Source organism: Lepidochelys kempii, chromosome 16 (assembly GCF_965140265.1).
Source record: "Lepidochelys kempii isolate rLepKem1 chromosome 16, rLepKem1.hap2, whole genome shotgun sequence".
Lineage (NCBI taxonomy): Eukaryota > Metazoa > Chordata > Testudines > Cheloniidae > Lepidochelys > Lepidochelys kempii.
In genome coordinates this window covers 868,596-893,776 of record NC_133271.1, presented here as the reverse complement: position 1 = coordinate 893,776, position 25,181 = coordinate 868,596, and positions in this window count along the sequence as shown.

The window sequence follows — 25,181 nt, the reverse complement described above, 5'->3', positions numbered from 1 at the left end:
CCACGGCAGCTGTCTGTGCCGCTGCCTGACTGGCTGCTGCCTTTATAGGACCCCTAGTCAGTGAAGCCCCGCCCCCTAATCAGGGCTCAGCTTCTCTCCCAATACAAAGCCCCTACACATACAGATACTACCAATACAAAACCAAACACACACAAATACCTTCTCCTCCAACAGAACTCCCACTCAAACTCCCCTGTTTACAGATCTGTTTGATAGCTCCTGTACCGCTGCCTGACTGGCTGCTCCCTTTCTAGGACCCCTAGTCAGTGAAGCCCCGCCCCCAAATCAGGGCTCAGCTTCTCTCCCAGCACAAAGACCCTACACATACAGATACTACCAATACAAAACCAAACACACACAAATACCTTCTCCTTCAACAGAACTCCCACTCAAACTCCCCTGTTTACAGATCTGTTTGATAGCTCCTGTACCGCTGCCTGACTGGCTGCTCCCTTTCTAGGACCCCTAGTCAGTGAAGCCCCGCCCCCTAATCAGGGCTCAGCTTTTCTCCCAGCACAAAGCCCCTCCAAGCCTCTACACATACAGATACTACCAATACAAAACCAAACACACACAAATAGCTTCTCTTCCAAAAGATCTCCCACTCAAACTCCCCTATTTACAGCTCTGTTTGCTAGCTCTGTTCCGCTGCCTGACTGGCTGCTACATTTATAGGACTCCTAGTCAGTGAAGCCTCGCCCCCTAATGAGGGCTCAGCTTCTCTCCCAGCACAAAGACCCTCCAAGCCTCTACACATACAGATACTACCAATACAAAACCAAAAACGCACACAAATACCTTCTCCTCTAACAGAACTCCCACTCAAACTCCCCTGTTTACAGCTCTGTTTGCTAGTTCCTGTAACGCTGCAGCTGTCTGTGTCGCTGCCTGACTGGCTGCTCCCTTTACAGGACCCCTCGTCAGTGAAGCCCCGCCCCCTAATCAGGGCTCAGCTACTCTCCCAGCACAAAGCCCCTCCAAGCCTCTACACATACAGATACCACGAATACAAAACCAAACACAAACACAAATACCTTCTCCTCCAACAGAACTCCCACTCAAACTCCCCTGTTTACAGCTCTATTTGCTAGCTCCAGTGCCGCTGCAGCTGTCTGTGCCGCTGCCTGACTGGCTGGTACCTTTATAGGACCCCTAGTCAGGGAAGCCCCGCCCCCTAGTCGGGGCTCAGCTTCGCTCCCAGCACAAAGCCTCTACACATACAGATACTACCAATACAAAACCAAACACACACAAACACCTTCTCCTCCAACAGAACTCTCACTCAAACTCCACTGTTTACAGCTCTGTTTGCTAGCTCCTGTGCCGCTGCCTGACTGGCTACTACCTTTCTAGAACCCCTAGTCAGTGAAGCCCCGCCCCCTAATCAGGGCTCAGCTTCTCTCCCAGCACAAAGCCCCTCCAAGCCCCTACACATACAGATACTACCAAAACAAAACCAAACACACACGAATACCTTCTCTTCCAACAGAACTCCCACTCAAAGTCCCCTGTTTACAGCTCTCTTTGCTAGCTCCTGTGCCACTGCAGCTGTCTGTGCCGCTGCCTGACTGGCTGCTGCCTTTATAGGACCCCTAGTCAGTGAAGCCCCGCCCCCTAATCAGGGCTCAGGTTCTCTCCCAGCACAAAGCCCCTCCAAGCCTCTACACATACAAATACTACCAATACAAAACCAAACAAACACAAATACCTTCTCCTCCAACAGAACTCCCACTCAAAGTCCCCTGTTTACAGCTCTGTTTGCTAGCTCCTGTGCCGCTGCCTGACTGGCTGCTCCCTTTATAGGAACCCTAGTCAGTGAAGCCCCGCCCCCTAATCAGGGCTCAGCTTCTCTCCCAGCACAAAGCCCCTACACATACAGATGCTACCAATACAAAACCAAACACACACAAATACCTTCTCCTCCAACAGAACTCCCACTCAAACTCCCCTGTTTATAGCTCTGTTTGCTAGCTCCTGTGCCACTGCAGCTGTCTGTGCCGCTGCCTGAAAGGCTGCTACTTTTATAGGACCCCGGTGAGTGAAGCCCCGCACCCTAATCAGGGCTCAGCTTCTCTCCCAGCACAAATCCCCTCCAAGCCTCTGCACATACAGATACTACCAATACAAAACCAAACACACACAAATACCTTCTCCTCCAACAGAACTCCCACTCAAACTCCCCTGTTTACAGCTCTGTTTCTAGCTCCAGTGCCGCTGCAGCTGTCTGTGCCGCTGCCTGACTGGCTGGTACCTTTATAGGACCCCTAGTCAGTGAAGCCCCGCCCCCTAATCAGGGCTCAGCTTCTCTCCCAGCACAAAGCCCCTCCAAGCCTCTACACATACAAATACTACCAATACAAAACCAAACACACACAAATACCTTCTCCTCCAACAGAACTCCCACTCAAACTCCCCTGTTTACAGCTCTGTTTGCTAGGTCCTGTGCCGCTGCCTGACCAGCTGCTACCTTTACAGGACCCGTAGTCAGTCAAGCCCCATCCCCTAATCAGGGCTCAGCTTCTCTCCCAGTACAAAGCACCCACAAGCCTCTACACATACAGATACTACCAATGCAAAACAAAACACACACATATACCTTCTCCTCCAACAGAACTCCCCCTCAAACTCCACTGTTTACAGCTCTGTTTGCTAGCTCCTGTCCCGCTGCCTGACTGGCTGCTCCCTTTCTAGGACCCCTAGTCAGTGAAGCCCCGCCCCCTAATCAGGGCTCAGCTTCTCTCCCAGCACAAAGACCCTACACATACAGATACTACCAATACAAAATAAAACACACACAAATACCTTCTCCTCCAACAGAACTCCCACTCAAACTCCCCTGTTTACAGCTCAGTTTGCAAGCTCCTGTGCCACTGCAGCTGTCTGTGCCGCTGCCTGACTGGCTGCTACCTTTATAGGACCCCTGGTCAGTGAAGCCCCGCACCCTAATCAGGGCTCAGCTTCTCTCCCAGCACAAAGCCCCTACACATACAGATAATACCAAAACAAAACCAAACACACACAAATAGCTTCTCTTCCAAAAGAACTCCCACTCAAACTCCCCTATTTACAGCTCTGTTTGCTAGCTCTGTTCCGCTGCCTGACTGGCTGCTACCTTTATAGGACCCCTGGTCAGTGAAGCCACGCACCCTAATCAGGGCTCAGCTTCCCTCCCAGCACAAAGCCCCTCCAAGCCTCTACAGATACAGATACTACCAATACAAAACCAAACAAGCACACAAATACCTTCTCCTGTAACAGAACTCCCACTCAAACTCCCCTGTTTACAGCTCTGTTTGCTAGTTCCTGTGACGCTGCAGCTGTCTGTGTCGCTGCCTGACTGGCTGCTCCCTTTACAGGACCCCTCGTCAGTGAAGCCCCGCCCCCTAATCAGGGCTCAGCTTCTCTCCCAGCACAAAGCCCCTCCAAGCCTCTACACATACAGATACCACCAATACAAAACCAAACACAAACACAAATACCTTCTCATCCAACAGAACTCCCACTCAAACTCCCCTGTTTACAGCTCTATTTGCTAGCTCCAGTGCCGCTGCAGCTGTCTGTGCCGCTGCCTGACTGGCTGGTACCTTTATAGGACCACTAGTCAGGGAAGCCTCGCCCCCTAATCGGGCTCAGCATCTCTCCCAGCACAAAGACTCTACACATACAGATACTACCAATACAAAACCAAACACACACAAATACCTTCTCTTCCAACAGAACTCCCACTCAAACTCCCCTGTTTACAGCTCTGTTTGCTAGGTCCTGTGCCGCTGTCTGACTGGCTGCTACCTTTATAGGACCCCTAGTCAGTGAAGCCCCGCCCCCAAATCAGGGCTCAGGTTGTCTCCCAGCACAAAGCCCCTCCAAGCCTCTACACATACAGATACCACCAATACAAAACCAAACACACACAAATACCTTCTCCTTCAACAGAACTCCCACTCAAACTCCCCTGTTTACAGCTCTGTTTGCTAGCTCCTGTGCCGCTGCAGATGTTTGTGCCGCTACCTTTATAGGACCCCTACTCAGTGAAGCCCCGCCCCCTAATCAGGGCCCAGCTTCTCTCCCAGCACAAAGCCCCTCCAAGCCTCTACACATTCAGATACTACCAATACAAAACCAAACACACACACAAATACCTTCTCCTCCAACAGAACTCCCACTCAAACTCCCCTGTTTACATTCTGTTTGCTAGCTCCTGTGCCGCTGCAGCTGTCTGTGCCGCTGCCTTTATAGACCCCTTGTCAGGGAAGCCCCGCCCCCTAATCAGGGCTCAGCATCTCTCCCAGCACAAAGCCCCTCCAAGCCTCTACACATTCAGATACTACCAATACAAAACCAAACACACACAAATACCTTCTCCTCCAACAGAACTCCCACTCAAACTCCCCTGTTTACAGATCTGTTTGCTAGCTCCTGTGCCGCTGCAGCTGTTTGTGCCGCTGCCTTTATAGGACCCCTAGTCAGGGAAGCCCCGCCCCCTAATCAGGGCTCAGCTTCTCTCCCAGCACAAAGCCCCTCCAAGCCTCTACACATTCAGATACTACCAATACAAAACCAAACACACACAAATACCTTCTCCTCCAACAGAACTCCCACTCAAACTCCCCTGTTTACAGCTGTGTTTGCTAGCTCCTGTGCCGCTGCAGATGTCTGTGCCGCTACCTTTATAGGACCCCTACTCAGTGAAGCCCCGCCCCCTAATCAGGGCTCAGCTTCTCTCCCAGAATAAAGCCCCTCCAAGCCTCTACACGTACAGATACTACCAATACAAAACCAAACACACAAAAAATACCTTCTCCTCTAACACAACTCCTACTTAAACTCCCCTTTTTACAGCTCTGTTTGCTAGCTCCTGTGCTGCTGCAGCTGTCTGTGCCGCTAGCTGACTGGCTGCTACCTTTATAGGACCCTTACTCAGTAAAGCCCCGCCCCCAAATCAGGGCTCAGCTTCTCTCCCAGAATAAAGCCCCTCCAAGCCTCTACACGTCCAGATACTACCAATACAAAACCAAACACACACAAACACCTTCTCCTCCAACAGAACTCCCACTCAAACTCCCCTGTTTACAACTCTGTTTGCTAGCTCCTGTGCCGCTGCAGCTGTCTGTGCCGCTGCCTGACCACTGACTAGGGGTCCTATAAAGGTAGCAGCCGAAGCCCCGCCCCCTAATCAGGGATCAGCTTCTCTCCCAGCACGAAGTCCCTACGCATACAGGTACTACCAATACAAAACCAAACACACACAAATACCTTCTCCTCCAACAGAACTCCCACTCAAACTCCCTTGTTTACAGCTCTGTTTGCTAGGTCCTGTGCCGCTGCAGCTGTCTGTGCCGCTGCCTGACTGGCTGCTACCTTCATAGGACCCCTAGTCATTGAAGCCCCGCCCCCTATTCAGGGCTCAGCTTCTCTCCCAGCACAAAGCCCCTACACATACAGGTACTCCCAATACAAAACCAAACACACAAATACCTTCTCCTCCAACAGAACTCCCACTCAAACTCCCCTGTTTACAGCTCTCTTTGCTAGCTCCTGTGACGCTGCAGCTGTCCGTGCCGCTGCCTGACTGCCTGCTACCTTTATAGGGCCCCGAGTCAGTGAAGCCCCGCCCCCTTATCAGGGCTCAGCTTCTCTCCCAGCACAAAGCCCCTCCAAGCCTCTAAACATACAGATACTACCTATACAAAACCAAACACACACAAATACCTTCTCCTCCAACAGAACTCCCACTCAAATCCCGTGTTTACATTCTGTTTGCTAGCTCCTGTGCCGCTGCAGCTGTCTGTGCCGCTGCCTTTATAGACCCCTAGTCAGGGAAGCCCCGCCCCCTAATCAGGGCTCAGCTTCTCTCCCAGCACAAAGCCCCTCCAAGCCTCTACACATTCAGATACTACCAATACAAAACCAAACACACAAATACCTTCTCCTCCAACAGAACTCCCACTCAAACTCCCCTGTTTACAGCTGTGTTTGCTAGCTCCTGTGCCGCTGCAGATGTCTGTGCCGCTACCTTTATAGGACCCCTACTCAGTGAAGCCCCGCCCCCAATCAGGGCTCAGCTTCTCTCCCAGAATAAAGCCCCTCCAAGCCTCTACACGTACTGATACTACCAATACAAAACCAAACACACACAAATACCTTCTCCTCTAACAGAACTCCTACTCAAACTCCCCTTTTTACAGCTCTGTTTGCTAGCTCCTGTGCTGCTGCAGCTGTCTGTGCCGCTGCCTGACTGGCTGCTACCTTCATAGGACCCCTAGTCAGTGAAGCCCCGCCCCCTAATCAGGGCTCAGCTTCTCTCCCAGCACAAAGCCCCTACAAGCCTCTACACATAAAGACACTACCAATACAAAACCAAACACACAAATACCTTCTCCTCCAACAGAACTCCCTCTCAAACTCCCCTGTTTACAGCTCTGTTTGCTAGCTCCTGTGCCGCTGCAGCTGTCCGTGCCGCTGCCTGACTGGCTGCTACCTTTATAGGACCGCTAGTCAGCGAAGCCCCGCCCCCTAATCAGGGCTCAGCTTCTCTCCCAGCACAAAGCCCCTACACATACAGATGCTTCCAATACAAAACCAAACAGAACGCCCTCTCAAACTCCCCTGTTTACAGCTCTGTTTGCTAGCTCCTGTGACGCTGCAGCTGTCTGTGCCGCTGCCTGACTGGCTGCTACCTTTATAGGACCCCTAGTCAGCGAAGCCCCGCCCCCTAATCAGGGCTCAGCTTCTCTCCCAGCACAAAGGCCCTCCAGGCCTCTACACATACAAATACTACCCATACAAAACCGAACAAACACAAATACCTTCTCTTCCAACAGAACTCCCACTCAAACTCCCCTGTTTACAGCTCTGTTTGCTAGCTCCTGTGCCGCTGCCTGACTGTCTGCTCCCTTTATAGAACCCCTAGTCAGTGAAGCCCCGCCCCCTAATCAGGGCTCATCTTCTCTCCCAGCACAAAGCCCCTCCAAGCCTCTACACATACAGATACCAACAATACAAAACCAAACACACACACAAATACCTTCTCCTCCAACAGAACTCCCACTCAAACTCAACTGTTTACAGCTCTGTTTGCTAGCTCCTGTGCCGCTGCCTGACTGGCTGCTCCCTTTATAGGACCCCTCGTCAGTGAAGCCCCGCCCCCTAATCAGGGCTCAGCTTCTCTCCCAGCACAAAGCCCCTCCAAGCCTCTACACATACAGATACCACCAATACAAAACCAAACACACACTAAAATACCTTCTCGTCCAACAGAACTCCCACTCAAACTCCCCTGTTTACAGCTCTGTTTGCTAGCTCCTGTGCCACTGCAGCTGTCTGTGCCGCTGCCTGACTGGCTGCTGCCTTTATAGGACCCCTAGTCAGTGAAGCCCCGGCCCCTAATCAGGGCTCAGCTTCTCTCCCAGCACAAAGCCCCTACACATACAGATGCTTCCAATACAAAACCAAACAGAACTCCCTCTCAAACTCCCCTGTTTACAGCTCTGTTTGCTAGCTCCTGTGCCGCTGCCTGACTGGCTGCTAACTTTATAGGACCCCTAGTCAGTGAAGCCCCGCCCGCTAATCAGGGCTCAGCTTCGCTCCCAGCACAAAGCCCCTCCAAGCCTCTACACATACAGAAACTACCAATACAAAACCAAGCACACACAAATACCTTCTCCTCCAACAGAACTCCCACTCAAACTCCCGTCTTTACAGCACTGTTTGCTAGCTGCTGTGCCGCTGCCTGACTGGCTGCTACCTTTATAGGACGCCTAGTCAGTGAAGCCCCGCCCCCTTATCAGGGCTCAGCTTCTCTCCCAGCACAAAGCCTCTACACATACAGACACTACCAATACAAAACCAAACACACAAATACCTTCTCCTCCAACAGAACTCCCTCTCAAACTCCCCTGTTTACAGCTCTGTTTGCTAGCTCCTGTGCCGCTGCAGCTGTCCGTGCCGCTGCCTGACTGGCTGCTACCTTTATAGGACCCCTAGTCAGCGAAGCCCCGCCCCCTAATCAGGGCTCAGCTTCTCTCCCAGCACAAAGCCCCTACACATACAGATGCTTCCAATACAAAACCAAACAGAACGCCCTCTCAAACTCCACTGTTTACAGCTCTGTTTGCTAGCTCCTGTGACGCTGCAGCTGTCTGTGCCGCTGCCTGACTGGCTGCTACCTTTATAGGACCCCTAGTCAGCGAAGCCCCGCCCCCTAATCAGGGCTCAGCTTCTCTCCCAGCACAAAGCCCCTACACATTCAGATACCACCAATACAAAACCAAACACACACACACAAATACCTTCTCCTCCAACAGAACTCCCACTCAAACTCCCCTGTTTACACCTCTGTTTGCTAGCTCCTGTGCCGCTGCAGCTGTCTGTTCCGCTGCCTGACTGGCTGCTACCTTTATAGGAACCCAAGTCAGTGAAGACCCGCCCCCTAATCAGGGCTCAGCTTTTCTCCAAGCACCAAGCCCCTACACATACAGATACTACCAATACAAAACCAAACACGCACAAACACCTTCTCCTCCAACAGAACTCCCACTCAAACCCCCCTGTTTACAGCTCTGTTTGCTAGCTCCTGTGCCGCTACAGCTGTCTGTTCCGCTGCCTGACTGGCTGCTACCTTTATAGGACCCCTAGTCAGTGAAGCCCCGCCCCCTAATCAGGGCTCAGCTTCGCTCCCAGCACAAAGCCCCTCCAAGCCCCTACACATACAGATACCACCAAGAAAACCAAACACGCACAAATACCTTCTCCTCCAACAGAACTCCCACTCAAACTCTCCTGTTTACAGCTCTTTGCTAACTCCTGTGCCGCTGCCTGACTGGCTGCAACCTTTATAGGACCCCTAGTCAGGGAAGCCCCGCCCCCTAATCAGGGCTCGGCTTCTCTGCCAGCACAAAGCCCCTACACATACAGATCCTCCCAATACAAAACCAAACACACACACAAACAACTTCTCCTCCAACAGAACTCCCACTCAAACTCCCCTGTTTACAGCTGTTTGCTAACTCCTGTGCCGCTGTCTGACTGGCTGCTCCCTTTATAGGACCCCTACACAGGGAAGCCCCGCCCCCTAATCAGGGCTCAGCTTCTCTCCCAGCACAAAGCCCCTACAAGCCTCTACACATACAGATACTACCAATACAAAATCAAACACACACACACACACACACACAAATACCTTCTCCTCCAACAGAACTCCCACTCAAACTCCCCTGTTTACAGCTCTGTTTGCGAGCTCCTGTGCCGCTGCAGCTGTCTGTTCCGCTGCCTGACTGGCTGCTACCTTTATAGGACCCCAAGTCAGTGAAGCCCCGCCCCCTAATCAGGGCTCAGCTTCTCTCCAAGCACAAAGCCCTGCCAAACCCCTACACATACCAATGCTACCAATACAAAACCAAACACGCAAAAATACCTTCTTCTCCAACAGAACTCCCACTCAAACCCCCCTGTTTACAGCTGTTTGCTAGCTCCTGTGCCGCTGCCTGACTGGCTGCTACCTTTATAGGACCCCAAGTCAGTGAAGCCCCGCCCCCTAATCAGGGCTCAGCTTCTCTCCCAGCACAAAGCCCCTACACATACAGATACCACCAATACAAAACCAAACACACACACACAAACACCTTCTCCTCCAACAGAACTCCCACTCAAACTCCCCTGTTTACAGCTCTGTTTGCTAGCTCCTGTGGCGCTGCAGCTGTCTGTTCCGCTGCCTGACTGGCTGCTACCTTTATAGGACCCCAAGTCAGTGAAGACCCGCCCCCTAATCAGGGCTCAGCTTCTCTCCCAGCACAAAGCCCCTACACATACAGATACCACCAATACAAAACCAAACACACACACAAATACCTTCTCCTCCAACAGAACTCCCACTCAAACTCCCCTGTTTACAGCTCTGTTTGCTAGCTGCTGTGCCGCTACAGCTGTCTGTGCCGGTGCCTGACTGGCTGCTACCTTTATAGGACTCCTAGTCAGTGAAGTCCCGCCCCCTAATCAGGGCTCAGCTTCTCTCACAGCACAAAGCCCCTACACATACAGATACTACCAATACAAAACCAAACACGCACAAATACCTTCTCCTCCAACAGAACTCCCACTCAAACCCCCCTGTTTACAGCTCTGTTTGCTAGCTCCTGTGCCGCTACAGCTGTCTGTGCCGCTGCCTGACTGGCTGCTACCTTTATAGGACCCCTAGTCAGTGAAGTCCCGCCCCCTAATCAGGGCTCAGCTTCTCTCCCAGCACAAAGCCCCTACACATACCGATACTTACAATACAAAACCAAACATACACAAATACCTTCTCCTCCAACAGAACTCCCACTCAAACTCCCCTGTTTACAGCTCTGTTTGCTCGCTCCTGTGCCGCTGCCTGACTGGCTGCTACCTTTATAGGACCCCTAGTCAGTGAAGCCCCGCCCCCTCATCAGGGCTCAGCTTCTCTCCCAGCAAAAAGCCCCTACACATACAGATACTACCAATACAAAACCAAACACACACAAATACCTTCTCCTCCAACAGAACTCCCACTCAAACCCCCCTCTTTACAGCTCTGTTTGCCATTTTCTGTGCCGCTACAGCTGTCTGTTCCACTGCCTCACTGGCTGCTATCTTTATAGGACCCCTAGTCAGTGAAGCCCCGCCCCTAATAAGGGCTCAGCTTCTCTCCCAGCAAAAAGCCCCTACACATACAGATACTACCAATACAAAACCAAACACACACAAACACCTCCTCCTCCAACAGAACTCCCGCTCAAACTCCCCTGTTTACAGCTCTGTTTGCTAGCTCTTGTGCCACTGTCTGACTGGCTGCTCCATTTATAGGACCCCTACACAGGGAAGCCCCGCCCCCTAATCAGGGCTCAGCTTCTCTCCCAGCACAAAGCCCCTACAAGCCTCTACACATACAGATACTACCAATACAAACACACACACACAAACACACACACACACACAAAAATACCTTCTTCTCCAACAGAACTCCCAATCAAACTCCCCTGTTTACAGCTCTGTTTGCTAGCTCCTGTGCCGCTGCAGCTGTCTGTTCCGCTGCCTGACTGGCTGCTCCCTTTATAGGACCCCTACACAGGGAAGACCCGCCCCCTAATCAGGGCTCAGCTTCTCTCCCAGCACAAAGCCCCTACAAGCCTCTACACATACAGATACTACCAATACAAAACCAAGCACACACAAATACCTTCTCCTCCAACAGAACTCCCACTCAAACTCTCCTGTTTACAGCTGTTTGCTAGCTCCTGTGCCGCTGCCTGACTGGCTGCTACCTTAATAGGACACCAAGTCAGTGAAGCCCCGCCCCCTAATCAGGGCTCAGCTTCTCTCCCAGCACAAAGCCCCTACACATACAGATACCACCAATACAAAACCAAACCCACACACACAAAAACCTTCTCCTCCAACAGGACTCCCTCTCAAACTCCCCTGTTTACAGCTCTGTTTGCTAGCTCCTGTGCCGCTGCAGCTGTCCGTGCCGCTGCCTGACTGGCTGCTACCTTTATAGGACCCCTAGTCAGCGAAGCCCCGCCCCCTAATCAGGGCTCAGCTTCTCTCCCAGCACAAAGCCCCTACACATACAGATACCACCAATACAAAACCAAACACACACACACAAATACCTTCTCCTCCAACAGAACTCCCACTCAAACTCCCCTGTTTACACCTCTGTTTGCTAGCTCCTGTGCCGCTGCAGCTGTCTGTTCCGCTGCCTGACTGGCTGCTACCTTTATAGGAACCCAAGTCAGTGAAGACCCGCCCCCTAATCAGGGCTCAGCTTTTCTCCAAGCACCAAGCCCCTACACATACAGATACTACCAATACAAAACCAAACACGCACAAACACCTTCTCCTCCAACAGAACTCCCACTCAAACCCCCCTGTTTACAGCTCTGTTTGCTAGCTCCTGTGCCGCTACAGCTGTCTGTGCCAGTGCCTGACTGGCTGCTACCTTTATAGGACCCCTAGTCAGTGAAGCCCCGCCCCCTAATCAGGGCTCAGCTTCGCTCCCAGCACAAAGCCCCTCCAAGCCCCTACACATACAGATACCACCAAGAAAACCAAACACGCACAAATACCTTCTCCTCCAACAGAACTCCCACTCAAACTCTCCTGTTTACAGCTCTTTGCTAACTCCTGTGCCGCTGCCTGACTGGCTGCAACCTTTATAGGACCCCTAGTCAGGGAAGCCCCGCCCCCTAATCAGGGCTCGGCTTCTCTGCCAGCACAAAGCCCCTACACATACAGATCCTCCCAATACAAAACCAAACACACACACAAACAACTTCTCCTCCAACAGAACTCCCACTCAAACTCCCCTGTTTACAGCTGTTTGCTAACTCCTGTGCCGCTGTCTGACTGGCTGCTCCCTTTATAGGACCCCTACACAGGGAAGCCCCGCCCCCTAATCAGGGCTCAGCTTCTCTCCCAGCACAAAGCCCCTACAAGCCTCTACACATACAGATACTACCAATACAAAATCAAACACACACACACACACACACACAAATACCTTCTCCTCCAACAGAACTCCCACTCAAACTCCCCTGTTTACAGCTCTGTTTGCGAGCTCCTGTGCCGCTGCAGCTGTCTGTTCCGCTGCCTGACTGGCTGCTACCTTTATAGGACCCCAAGTCAGTGAAGCCCCGCCCCCTAATCAGGGCTCAGCTTCTCTCCAAGCACAAAGCCCTGCCAAACCCCTACACATACCAATGCTACCAATACAAAACCAAACACGCAAAAATACCTTCTTCTCCAACAGAACTCCCACTCAAACCCCCCTGTTTACAGCTGTTTGCTAGCTCCTGTGCCGCTGCCTGACTGGCTGCTACCTTTATAGGACCCCAAGTCAGTGAAGCCCCGCCCCCTAATCAGGGCTCAGCTTCTCTCCCAGCACAAAGCCCCTACACATACAGATACCACCAATACAAAACCAAACACACACACACAAACACCTTCTCCTCCAACAGAACTCCCACTCAAACTCCCCTGTTTACAGCTCTGTTTGCTAGCTCCTGTGGCGCTGCAGCTGTCTGTTCCGCTGCCTGACTGGCTGCTACCTTTATAGGACCCCAAGTCAGTGAAGACCCGCCCCCTAATCAGGGCTCAGCTTCTCTCCCAGCACAAAGCCCCTACACATACAGATACCACCAATACAAAACCAAACACACACACAAATACCTTCTCCTCCAACAGAACTCCCACTCAAACTCCCCTGTTTACAGCTCTGTTTGCTAGCTGCTGTGCCGCTACAGCTGTCTGTGCCGGTGCCTGACTGGCTGCTACCTTTATAGGACTCCTAGTCAGTGAAGTCCCGCCCCCTAATCAGGGCTCAGCTTCTCTCACAGCACAAAGCCCCTACACATACAGATACTACCAATACAAAACCAAACACGCACAAATACCTTCTCCTCCAACAGAACTCCCACTCAAACCCCCCTGTTTACAGCTCTGTTTGCTAGCTCCTGTGCCGCTACAGCTGTCTGTGCCGCTGCCTGACTGGCTGCTACCTTTATAGGACCCCTAGTCAGTGAAGTCCCGCCCCCTAATCAGGGCTCAGCTTCTCTCCCAGCACAAAGCCCCTACACATACCGATACTTACAATACAAAACCAAACATACACAAATACCTTCTCCTCCAACAGAACTCCCACTCAAACTCCCCTGTTTACAGCTCTGTTTGCTCGCTCCTGTGCCGCTGCCTGACTGGCTGCTACCTTTATAGGACCCCTAGTCAGTGAAGCCCCGCCCCCTCATCAGGGCTCAGCTTCTCTCCCAGCAAAAAGCCCCTACACATACAGATACTACCAATACAAAACCAAACACACACAAATACCTTCTCCTCCAACAGAACTCCCACTCAAACCCCCCTCTTTACAGCTCTGTTTGCCATTTTCTGTGCCGCTACAGCTGTCTGTTCCACTGCCTCACTGGCTGCTATCTTTATAGGACCCCTAGTCAGTGAAGCCCCGCCCCTAATAAGGGCTCAGCTTCTCTCCCAGCAAAAAGCCCCTACACATACAGATACTACCAATACAAAACCAAACACACACAAACACCTCCTCCTCCAACAGAACTCCCGCTCAAACTCCCCTGTTTACAGCTCTGTTTGCTAGCTCTTGTGCCACTGTCTGACTGGCTGCTCCATTTATAGGACCCCTACACAGGGAAGCCCCGCCCCCTAATCAGGGCTCAGCTTCTCTCCCAGCACAAAGCCCCTACAAGCCTCTACACATACAGATACTACCAATACAAACACACACACACAAACACACACACACACACAAAAATACCTTCTTCTCCAACAGAACTCCCAATCAAACTCCCCTGTTTACAGCTCTGTTTGCTAGCTCCTGTGCCGCTGCAGCTGTCTGTTCCGCTGCCTGACTGGCTGCTCCCTTTATAGGACCCCTACACAGGGAAGACCCGCCCCCTAATCAGGGCTCAGCTTCTCTCCCAGCACAAAGCCCCTACAAGCCTCTACACATACAGATACTACCAATACAAAACCAAGCACACACAAATACCTTCTCCTCCAACAGAACTCCCACTCAAACTCTCCTGTTTACAGCTGTTTGCTAGCTCCTGTGCCGCTGCCTGACTGGCTGCTACCTTAATAGGACACCAAGTCAGTGAAGCCCCGCCCCCTAATCAGGGCTCAGCTTCTCTCCCAGCACAAAGCCCCTACACATACAGATACCACCAATACAAAACCAAACCCACACACACAAAAACCTTCTCCTCCAACAGGACTCCCACTCAAACTCTCCTGTTTACAGCTGTTTGCTAGCTCCTGTGCCGCTGCAGCTGTCTGTTCCGCTGCCTGACTGGCTGCAACCTTTATAGGACCCCAAGTCAGTGAAGCCACGCCCCCTAATCAGGGCTCAGCTTCTCTCCAAGCACAAAGCCCCGCAAAATTCCTACACATACAGATACTACCAATACAAAACCAAACACACACAAATACCTCCTCCTCCAACAGAACTCCCACTCAAACTCCCCTGTTTACAGCTCTGTTTGCTAGCTCCTGTGCCGCTGCAGCTGTCTGTTCCGCTGCCTGACTGGCTGCTACCTTTATAGGACCCCTAGTCAGTGAAGCCCCGCCCCCTAATCAGGGCTCAGCTTCTCTCCCAGCACAAAGCCCCTCCAAGCCTCTACACATACAGATACTACCAATACAAAACGAAACAAACACAAATACCTTCTCCTCCAACAGAACTCCCACTCAAACTCCCCTGTTTACAGCTCAGTTTGCAATCTCCTGTGCCACTGCAGCTGTCTGTGCCGCTGCCTGACTGGCTGCTACCTTTATAGGACCCCTGGTCAGTGAAGCCCTGCACGCTAATCAGGGCTCAGCTTCTCTCCCAGCAAAAAGCCCCTACACATACAGATACCACCAATACAGAACCAAACACACACAAATACCTTCTCCTCCAAGAGAACTCCCACTCATACTCCCCTGTTTACAGCTCTGTTTGCTAGCTCCTGTGCCGCTGCCTGACTGGCTGCTACCTTTCTAGGACCCCTAGTCAGTGAAGCCCCGACCCCTAATCAGGGCTCAGCTTTTCTCCCCGCACAAAGACCCTACACATACAGATACTACCAATACAAAACCAAACACACACAAATACCTTCTCTTCCAACAGAACTCCCACTCAAACTCCCCTGTTTACAGCTCTGTTTGCTAGCTCCTGTGCCGCTGCCTGACTGGCTGCTACCTTTCTAGGACCCCTAGTCAGTGAAGCCCCGCCCCCTAATCAGGGCTCAGCTTCGCTCCCAGCACAAAGCCCCTCCAAGCCTCTACACATACAGATACTACCAATACAAAACCAAAAACACACACAAATACCTTCTCCTCCAACAGAACTCCCACTCAAACTCCCCTGTTTACAGCTCTGTTTGCTAGCTCCTGTGCCGCTGCCTGACTGGCTGCTACCTTTATAGGACCCCTAGTCAGTGAAGCCCCGCCCCGAATCAGGGCTCAGCTTCTCTCCCAGCACAAAGGCCCTACACATACAGATACTACCAATACAAAACCAAACACACACAAATACCTCCTCCTCCAACATAACTCCCACTCAAACTCCCCTGTTTACAGCTCTGTTTGCTAGCTCCTGTGCCGCTGCAGCTGTCTGTTCCGCTGCCTGCCTGGCTGCTACCTTTATAGGACCCCTAGTCAGTAAAGCCCCGCCCCCTAATCAGGGCTCAGCTTCTCTCCCAGCACAAAGCCCCTACACATACATATACTACCAATACAAAACCAAGCACACACAAATACCTTCTCCTCCAACAGAACTCCCACTCAAACTCTCCTGTTTACAGCTGTTTGCTAGCTCCTGTGCCGCTGCCTGAGTGGCTGCTACCTTTATAGGACCCCAAGTCAGTGAAGCCCCGCCCCCTAATCAGGGCTCAGCTTCTCTCCCAGCACAAAGCCCCTACACATACAGATACTAACAATACAAAACCAAACATACACAAATACCTTCTCCTCCAACAGAACTCCCACTCAAACTCCCCTGTTTACAGCTCTGTTTGCTAGCTCCTGTGCCGCTGCAGCTGTCTGTTCCGCTGCCTGACTGGCTGCTACCTTTATAGGACCCCTAGTCAGTAAAGCCCCGCCCCCTAATCAGGGCTCAGCTTCTCTCCCAGCACAAAGCCCCTACGCATACAGATACTAACAATACAAAACCAAACATACACAAATACCTTCTCCTCCAACAGAACTCCCACTCAAACTCCCCTGTTTACAGCTCTGTTTGCTAGCTCCTGTGCCGCTGCAGCTGTCTGTGCCGCTGCCTGACAGGCTGCTCCCTTTATAGGACCCCTAGTCAGTGAAGCCCTGCCCCTAATCAGGGCTCAGCTTCTCTCCCAGCACAAAGCCCCTCCATGCCTCTACACATACAGATACTACCAATACAAAACCAAACACACACAAATACCTTCTCCTCCAACAGAACTCCCACTCAAACTCCCCTGTTTACAGCTCTGTTTGCTAGCTCCTGTGCCGCTACATCTGTCTGTTCCACTGCCTCACTGGCTGCTATCTTTATAGGACCCCTAGTCAGTGAAGCCCTGCCCCTAATCAGGGCTCAGCTTCTCTCCCAGCACAAAGCCCCTACACATACAGATACTACCAATACAAAACCAAGCACGCACAAATACCTTCTCCTCCAACAGAACTCCCACTCAAACTCCCCTGTTTACAGCTCTGTTTGCTAGCTCCTGTGCCGCTACAGCTGTCTGTTCCACTGCCTCACTGGCTGCTATCTTTATAGGACCCCTAGTCAGTGAAGCCACGCCCCCTAATCAGGGCTCAGCTTCTCTCCAAGCACAAAGCCCCGCCAAACCACTACACATACAGATACTACCAATACAAAACCAAACACGCACAAACACCTTCTCCTCCAACAGAACTCCCACTCAAACTCCCCTGTTTACAGCTCTGTTTGCTAGCTCCTGTGCCGCTGCCTGACTGGCTGCTACCTTTATAGGACCCCAAGTCAGTGAAGCCGCGCCCCCTAATCAGGGCTCAGCTTCTCTCCAAGCACAAAGCCCCGCCAAACCCCTACACATACACATACTACGAATACAAAACCAAACACGCACAAATACCTTCTCCTCCAACAGAACTCCCACTCAAACTTCCCTGTTTACAGCTCTGTTTGCTAGCTCCTGTGCCGCTACATTTGTCTGTTCCACTGCCTCACTGGCTGCTATCTTTATAGAACCCCTAGTCAGTAAAGCCCCGCCCCCTAATCAGGGCTCAGCTTCTCTCCCAGCACAAAGCCCCTACACATACAGATACTACCAATACAAAACCAAGCACACACAAATACCTTCTCCTCCAACAGAACTCCCACTCAAACTCCCCTGTTTACAGCTCTGTTTGCTAGCTCCTGTGCCGCTACATCTGTCTGTTCCACTGCCTCACTGGCTGCTATCTTTATAGGACCCCTAGTCAGTAAAGCCCCGCCCCCTAATCAGGGCTCAGCTTCTCTCCCAGCACAAAGCCCCTTCACATACAGATGCTACCAATACAAAACCAAACACACACACAAATAGCTTCTCCACAACAGAACTCCCACTCAAAGTCCCCTATTTACAGCTCTGTTTGCTAGCTCCTGTACCGCTGCAGCTGTCTGTGTCGCTGCCTGACTGGCTGCTCCCTTTATAGGACCCCTCGTCAGTGAAGCCCCGCCCCCTAATCAGGGCTCAGCTTCTCTCCCAGCACAAAGCCCCTCCAAGCCTCTACACATACAGATACCACCAACACAAAACCAAACACACACACAAATATCTTCTCCTCCAACAGAACTCCCACTCAAACTCCCCTGTTTACAGCTCTGTTTGCTAGCTCCTGTGCTGCTGCCTGACTGGCTGCTCCCTTTATAGGACCCCTCGTCAGTGAAGCCCCGCCCCCTAATCAGGGCTCAGCTTCTCTCCCAGCACAAAGCCCCTCCAAGCCTCTACACATACAGATACCACCAATACAAAACCCAACACACACACAAATACCTTTCCTCCAACAGAACTCCCACTCAAACTCCCCTGTTTACAGCTCTCTTTGCAAGCTCCTGTGCCACTGCAGCTGTCTGTGCCGCTGCCTGACTGGCTGCTGCCTTTATAGGACCCGTAGTCAGTGAAGCCCCGCCCCCTAATCAGGGCTCAGCTTCTCTCCCAGCACAAAGCCCCTACACATACAGATACCACCAACATAAAACCAAACACACACAAATACCTTCTCCTCCAACAGAACTCCCACTCAAACTCCCCTGTTTACAGCTCGGTTTGCTAGCCCCTGTATCGCTGCAGCTGTCTGTCCAGCTGCCTGACTGGCTGCTCCCTTTATAGGACCCCTAGTCAGTGAAGCCCCGCCCCCAATCAGGGCTCAGCTTCTCTCCCAGCACAAAGCCCCTACACATACAGATACCACCAATACAAAACAAAACACACACAAATACCTTCTCCTCCAACAGAACTCCCACTCAAACTCCCCTCTTTACAGCTCTATTTGCTAGCTCCAGTGCCGCTGCAGATGTCTGTGCCGCTGCCTGACTGGCTGCTCCCTTTATAGGACCCCTCGTCAGTGAAGCCCCGCCCCCTAATCAGGGCTCAGCTTCTCTCCCAGCACAAAGCCCCTCCAAGCCCCTACACATACAGATACCACCAATACAAAACCAGACACACACAAATACCTTCTCCTCCAACAGAACTCCCACTCAAACTCCCGTGGTTACAGCACTGTTTGCTAGCTCCAGTGCCGCTGCAGATGTCTGTGCCGCTGCCTGACTGGCTGCTACCTTTATAGGACGCCTAGTCAGTGAAGCCCCGCCCCCTTATCAGGGCTCAGCTTCTCTCCCAGCACAAACCCTCTACACATACAGATACTACCAATACAAAACCAAACACACACAAACACCTTCTCCTCCAACAGAACTCCAACTCAAACTCCCCTGTTTACAGCTCTGTTTGCTAGCTCCTGTACCGCTGCAGCTGTCTGTGTCGCTGCCTGACTGGCTGCTCCCTTTATAGGACCCCTCGTCAGTGAAGCCCCGCCCCCCAATCAGGGCTCAGCTTCTCTCCCAGCACAAAGCCTCTACACATACAGATGCTACCAATAGAAAACCAAACGCACACACAAATGCCTTCTCCTCCAACAGAACTCCCACTCAGACTCCCCTGTTTACAGCTCTGTTTGCTAGCTCCTGTGCCGCTGCCTGACTGGCTGCTACCTTTATAGGACCCCTAGTCAGTGAAGCCCCGCCCCCTAATCAGGGCTCAGCTTCGCTCCCAGCACAAAGCCCCTCCAAGCCTCTACACATACAGATACTACCAATACAAAACCAAACACACACACAAATAGCTTCTCCTCCAACAGAACTCCCACTCAAAGACCCCTATTTACAGCTCTCTTTGCTAGCTCCTGTACCGCTGCAGCTGTCTGTGCCGCTGCCTGACTGGCTGCTGCCTTTATAGGACCCGTAGTCAGTGAAGCCCCGCCCCCTAATCAGGGCTCAGCTTCTCTCCCAGCACAAAGCCCCTACACATACAGATACCACCAACATAAAACCAAACACACACAAATACCTTCTCCTCCAACAGAACTCCCACTCAAACTCCCCTGTTTACAGCTCTGTTTGCTAGCCCCTGTATCGCTGCAGCTGTCTGTCCAGCTGCCTGACTGGCTGCTACCTTTATAGGACGCCTAGTCAGTGAAGCCCCGCCCCCTTATCAGGGCTCAGCTTCTCTCCCAGCACAAAGCCTCTACACATACAGATACTACCAATACAAAACCAAACACACACAAACACCTTCTCCTCCAACAGAACTCCCACTCAAACTCCCCTGTTTACAGCTCTGTTTCCTATCTCCTGTACCGCTGCAGCTGTCTGTGTCGCTGCCTGACTGGCTGCTCCCTTTATAGGACCCCTCGTCAGTGAAGCCCCGCCCCCCAATCAGGGCTCAGCTTCTCTCCCAGCACAAAGCCCCTACACATACAGATACTACCAATACAAAACCAAACACACACACAAATGCCTTCTCCTCCAACAGAACTCCCACTCAAAGACCCCTATTTACAGCTCTCTTTGCTAGCTCCTGTATCGCTGCAGCTGTCTGTCCAGCTGCCTGACTGGCTGCTCCCTTTATAGGACCCCTAGTCAGTGAAGCCCCGCCCCCTAATCAGGGGTCAGCTTTTCTCCCAGCACAAAGCCCCTCCAAGCCTCTACACATACAGATACTACCAATACGAAACCAAACACACACATATACCTTCTCCTCCTACAGAACTCCCACTCAAACTCCCGTGGTTACAGCACTGTTTGCTAGCTGCTGTGCCGCTGCCTGACTGGCTGCTACCTTTATAGGACGCCTAGTCAGTGAAGCCCCGCCCCCTTATCAGGGCTCAGCTTCTCTCCCAGCACAAAGCCCCTTCACATACAGATGCTACCAATACAAAACCAAACACACACACAAATAGCTTCTCCACAACAGAACTCCCACCCAAACTGCCCTATTTACAGCTCTGTTTGCTAGCTCCTGTACCGCTGCAGCTGTCTGTGTCGCTGCCTGACTGGCTGCTCCCTTTATAGGACCCCTCGTCAGTGAAGCCCCGCCCCCTAATCAGGGCTCAGCTTCTCTCCCAGCACAAAGCCCCTCCAAGCCTCTACACATACAGATACCACCAACACAAAACCAAACACACACACAAATATCTTCTCCTCCAACAGAACTCCCACTCAAACTCCCCTGTTTACAGCTCTGTTTGCTAGCTCCTGTGCTGCTGCCTGACTGGCTGCTACCTTTATAGGACCCCTAGTCAGTGAAGCCCCGCCCCCTAATCAGGGCTCAGCTTCGCTCCCACCACAAAGACCCTCCAAGCCTCTAAACATACAGATACTGCCAATACAATTCCAAACACACACACAAATGCCTTCTCCTCCAACAGAAGTCCCACTCAAACTCCCCTGTTTACAGCTCTGTTTGCTAGCTCCTGTACCGCTGCAGCTGTCTGTGTTGCTGCCTGACTGGCTGCTCCCTTTATAGGAACCCTCGTCAGTGAAGCCCCGCCCCCTAATCAGGGCTCAGCTTCTCTCCCAGCACAAAGCCCCTACACATACAGATGCTACCAATACAAAACCAAACACACACAAATACCTTCTCCTCCAATAGAACTGCCACTCAAACTCCCCTGTTTACAGCTCTGTTTGCTAGCTCCTGTGCTGCTGCCTGACTGGCTGCTACCTTTATAGGAACCCTACTCAGTGAAGCCCCGCCCCCTAATCAGGGCTCAGCTTCGTTCCCAGCACAAAGCCCCTCCAAGCCTCTAAACATACAGATACTGCCAATACAATACCAAACACACACACAAATACCTTCTCCTCCAACAGAAGTCCCACTCAAACTCCCGTGTTTACACCTCTCTTTGCTAGCTCCTGTACCGCTGCAGCTGTCTGTGCCGCTGCCTGACTGGCTGCTGCCTTTATAGGACCCCCAGTCAGTGAAGCCCCGCCCCCTAATCAGGGCTCAGCTTCTCTCCCAGCACAAAGCCCCTACACATACAGATACGACCAATACAAAACCAAGCACACAAAAATGCCTTCTCCTCCAACAGAACTCCCACTCAAACTCCCCTGTTTACAGCTCTGTTTGCTAGCTCCTGTGCCGCTACATCTGTCTGTTCCACTGCCTCACTGGCTGCTATCTTTATAGGACCCCTAGTCAGTAAAGCCCCGCCCCCTAATCAGGGCTCAGCTTCTCTCCCAGCACAAAGCCCCTTCACATACAGATGCTACCAATACAAAACCAAACACACACACAAATAGCTTCTCCACAACAGAACTCCCACTCAAAGTCCCCTATTTACAGCTCTGTTTGCTAGCTCCTGTACCGCTGCAGCTGTCTGTGTCGCTGCCTGACTGGCTGCTCCCTTTATAGGACCCCTCGTCAGTGAAGCCCCGCCCCCTAATCAGGGCTCAGCTTCTCTCCCAGCACAAAGCCCCTCCAAGCCTCTACACATACAGATACCACCAACACAAAACCAAACACACACACAAATATCTTCTCCTCCAACAGAACTCCCACTCAAACTCCCCTGTTTACAGCTCTGTTTGCTAGCTCCTGTGCTGCTGCCTGACTGGCTGCTCCCTTTATAGGACCCCTCGTCAGTGAAGCCCCGCCCCCTAATCAGGGCTCAGCTTCTCTCCCAGCACAAAGCCCCTCCAAGCCTCTACACATACAGATACCACCAATACAAAACCCAACACACACACAAATACCTTTCCTCCAACAGAACTCCCACTCAAACTCCCCTGTTTACAGCTCTCTTTGCAAGCTCCTGTGCCACTGCAGCTGTCTGTGCCGCTGCCTGACTGGCTGCTGCCTTTATAGGACCCGTAGTCAGTGAAGCCCCGCCCCCTAATCAGGGCTCAGCTTCTCTCCCAGCACAAAGCCCCTACACATACAGATACCACCAACATAAAACCAAACACACACAAATACCTTCTCCTCCAACAGAACTCCCACTCAAACTCCCCTGTTTACAGCTCGGTTTGCTAGCCCCTGTATCGCTGCAGCTGTCTGTCCAGCTGCCTGACTGGCTGCTCCCTTTATAGGACCCCTAGTCAGTGAAGCCCCGCCCCCAATCAGGGCTCAGCTTCTCTCCCAGCACAAAGCCCCTACACATACAGATACCACCAATACAAAACAAAACACACACAAATACCTTCTCCTCCAACAGAACTCCCACTCAAACTCCCCTCTTTACAGCTCTATTTGCTAGCTCCAGTGCCGCTGCAGATGTCTGTGCCGCTGCCTGACTGGCTGCTCCCTTTATAGGACCCCTCGTCAGTGAAGCCCCGCCCCCTAATCAGGGCTCAGCTTCTCTCCCAGCACAAAGCCCCTCCAAGCCCCTACACATACAGATACCACCAATACAAAACCAGACACACACAAATACCTTCTCCTCCAACAGAACTCCCACTCAAACTCCCGTGGTTACAGCACTGTTTGCTAGCTGCTGTGCCGCTGCCTGACTGGCTGCTACCTTTATAGGACGCCTAGTCAGTGAAGCCCCGCCCCCTTATCAGGGCTCAGCTTCTCTCCCAGCACAAAGCCTCTACACATACAGATACTACCAATACAAAACCAAACACACACAAACACCTTCTCCTCCAACAGAACTCCAACTCAAACTCCCCTGTTTACAGCTCTGTTTGCTAGCTCCTGTACCGCTGCAGCTGTCTGTGTCGCTGCCTGACTGGCTGCTCCCTTTATAGGACCCCTCGTCAGTGAAGCCCCGCCCCCCAATCAGGGCTCAGCTTCTCTCCCAGCACAAAGCCTCTACACATACAGATGCTACCAATAGAAAACCAAACGCACACACAAATGCCTTCTCCTCCAACAGAACTCCCACTCAGACTCCCCTGTTTACAGCTCTGTTTGCTAGCTCCTGTGCCGCTGCCTGACTGGCTGCTACCTTTATAGGACCCCTAGTCAGTGAAGCCCCGCCCCCTAATCAGGGCTCAGCTTCGCTCCCAGCACAAAGCCCCTCCAAGCCTCTACACATACAGATACTACCAATACAAAACCAAACACACACACAAATAGCTTCTCCTCCAACAGAACTCCCACTCAAAGACCCCTATTTACAGCTCTCTTTGCTAGCTCCTGTACCGCTGCAGCTGTCTGTGCCGCTGCCTGACTGGCTGCTGCCTTTATAGGACCCGTAGTCAGTGAAGCCCCGCCCCCTAATCAGGGCTCAGCTTCTCTCCCAGCACAAAGCCCCTACACATACAGATACCACCAACATAAAACCAAACACACACAAATACCTTCTCCTCCAACAGAACTCCCACTCAAACTCCCCTGTTTACAGCTCTGTTTGCTAGCCCCTGTATCGCTGCAGCTGTCTGTCCAGCTGCCTGACTGGCTGCTACCTTTATAGGACGCCTAGTCAGTGAAGCCCCGCCCCCTTATCAGGGCTCAGCTTCTCTCCCAGCACAAAGCCTCTACACATACAGATACTACCAATACAAAACCAAACACACACAAACACCTTCTCCTCCAACAGAACTCCCACTCAAACTCCCCTGTTTACAGCTCTGTTTGCTATCTCCTGTACCGCTGCAGCTGTCTGTGTCGCTGCCTGACTGGCTGCTCCCTTTATAGGACCCCTCGTCAGTGAAGCCCCGCCCCCCAATCAGGGCTCAGCTTCTCTCCCAGCACAAAGCCCCTACACATACAGATACTACCAATACAAAACCAAACACACACACAAATGCCTTCTCCTCCAACAGAACTCCCACTCAAAGACCCCTATTTACAGCTCTCTTTGCTAGCTCCTGTATCGCTGCAGCTGTCTGTCCAGCTGCCTGACTGGCTGCTCCCTTTATAGGACCCCTAGTCAGTGAAGCCCCGCCCCCTAATCAGGCGTCAGCTTTTCTCCCAGCACAAAGCCCCTCCAAGCCTCTACACATACAGATACTACCAATACGAAACCAAACACACACATATACCTTCTCCTCCTACAGAACTCCCACTCAAACTCCCGTGGTTACAGCACTGTTTGCTAGCTGCTGTGCCGCTGCCTGACTGGCTGCTACCTTTATAGGACGCCTAGTCAGTGAAGCCCCGCCCCCTTATCAGGGCTCAGCTTCTCTCCCAGCACAAAGCCCCTTC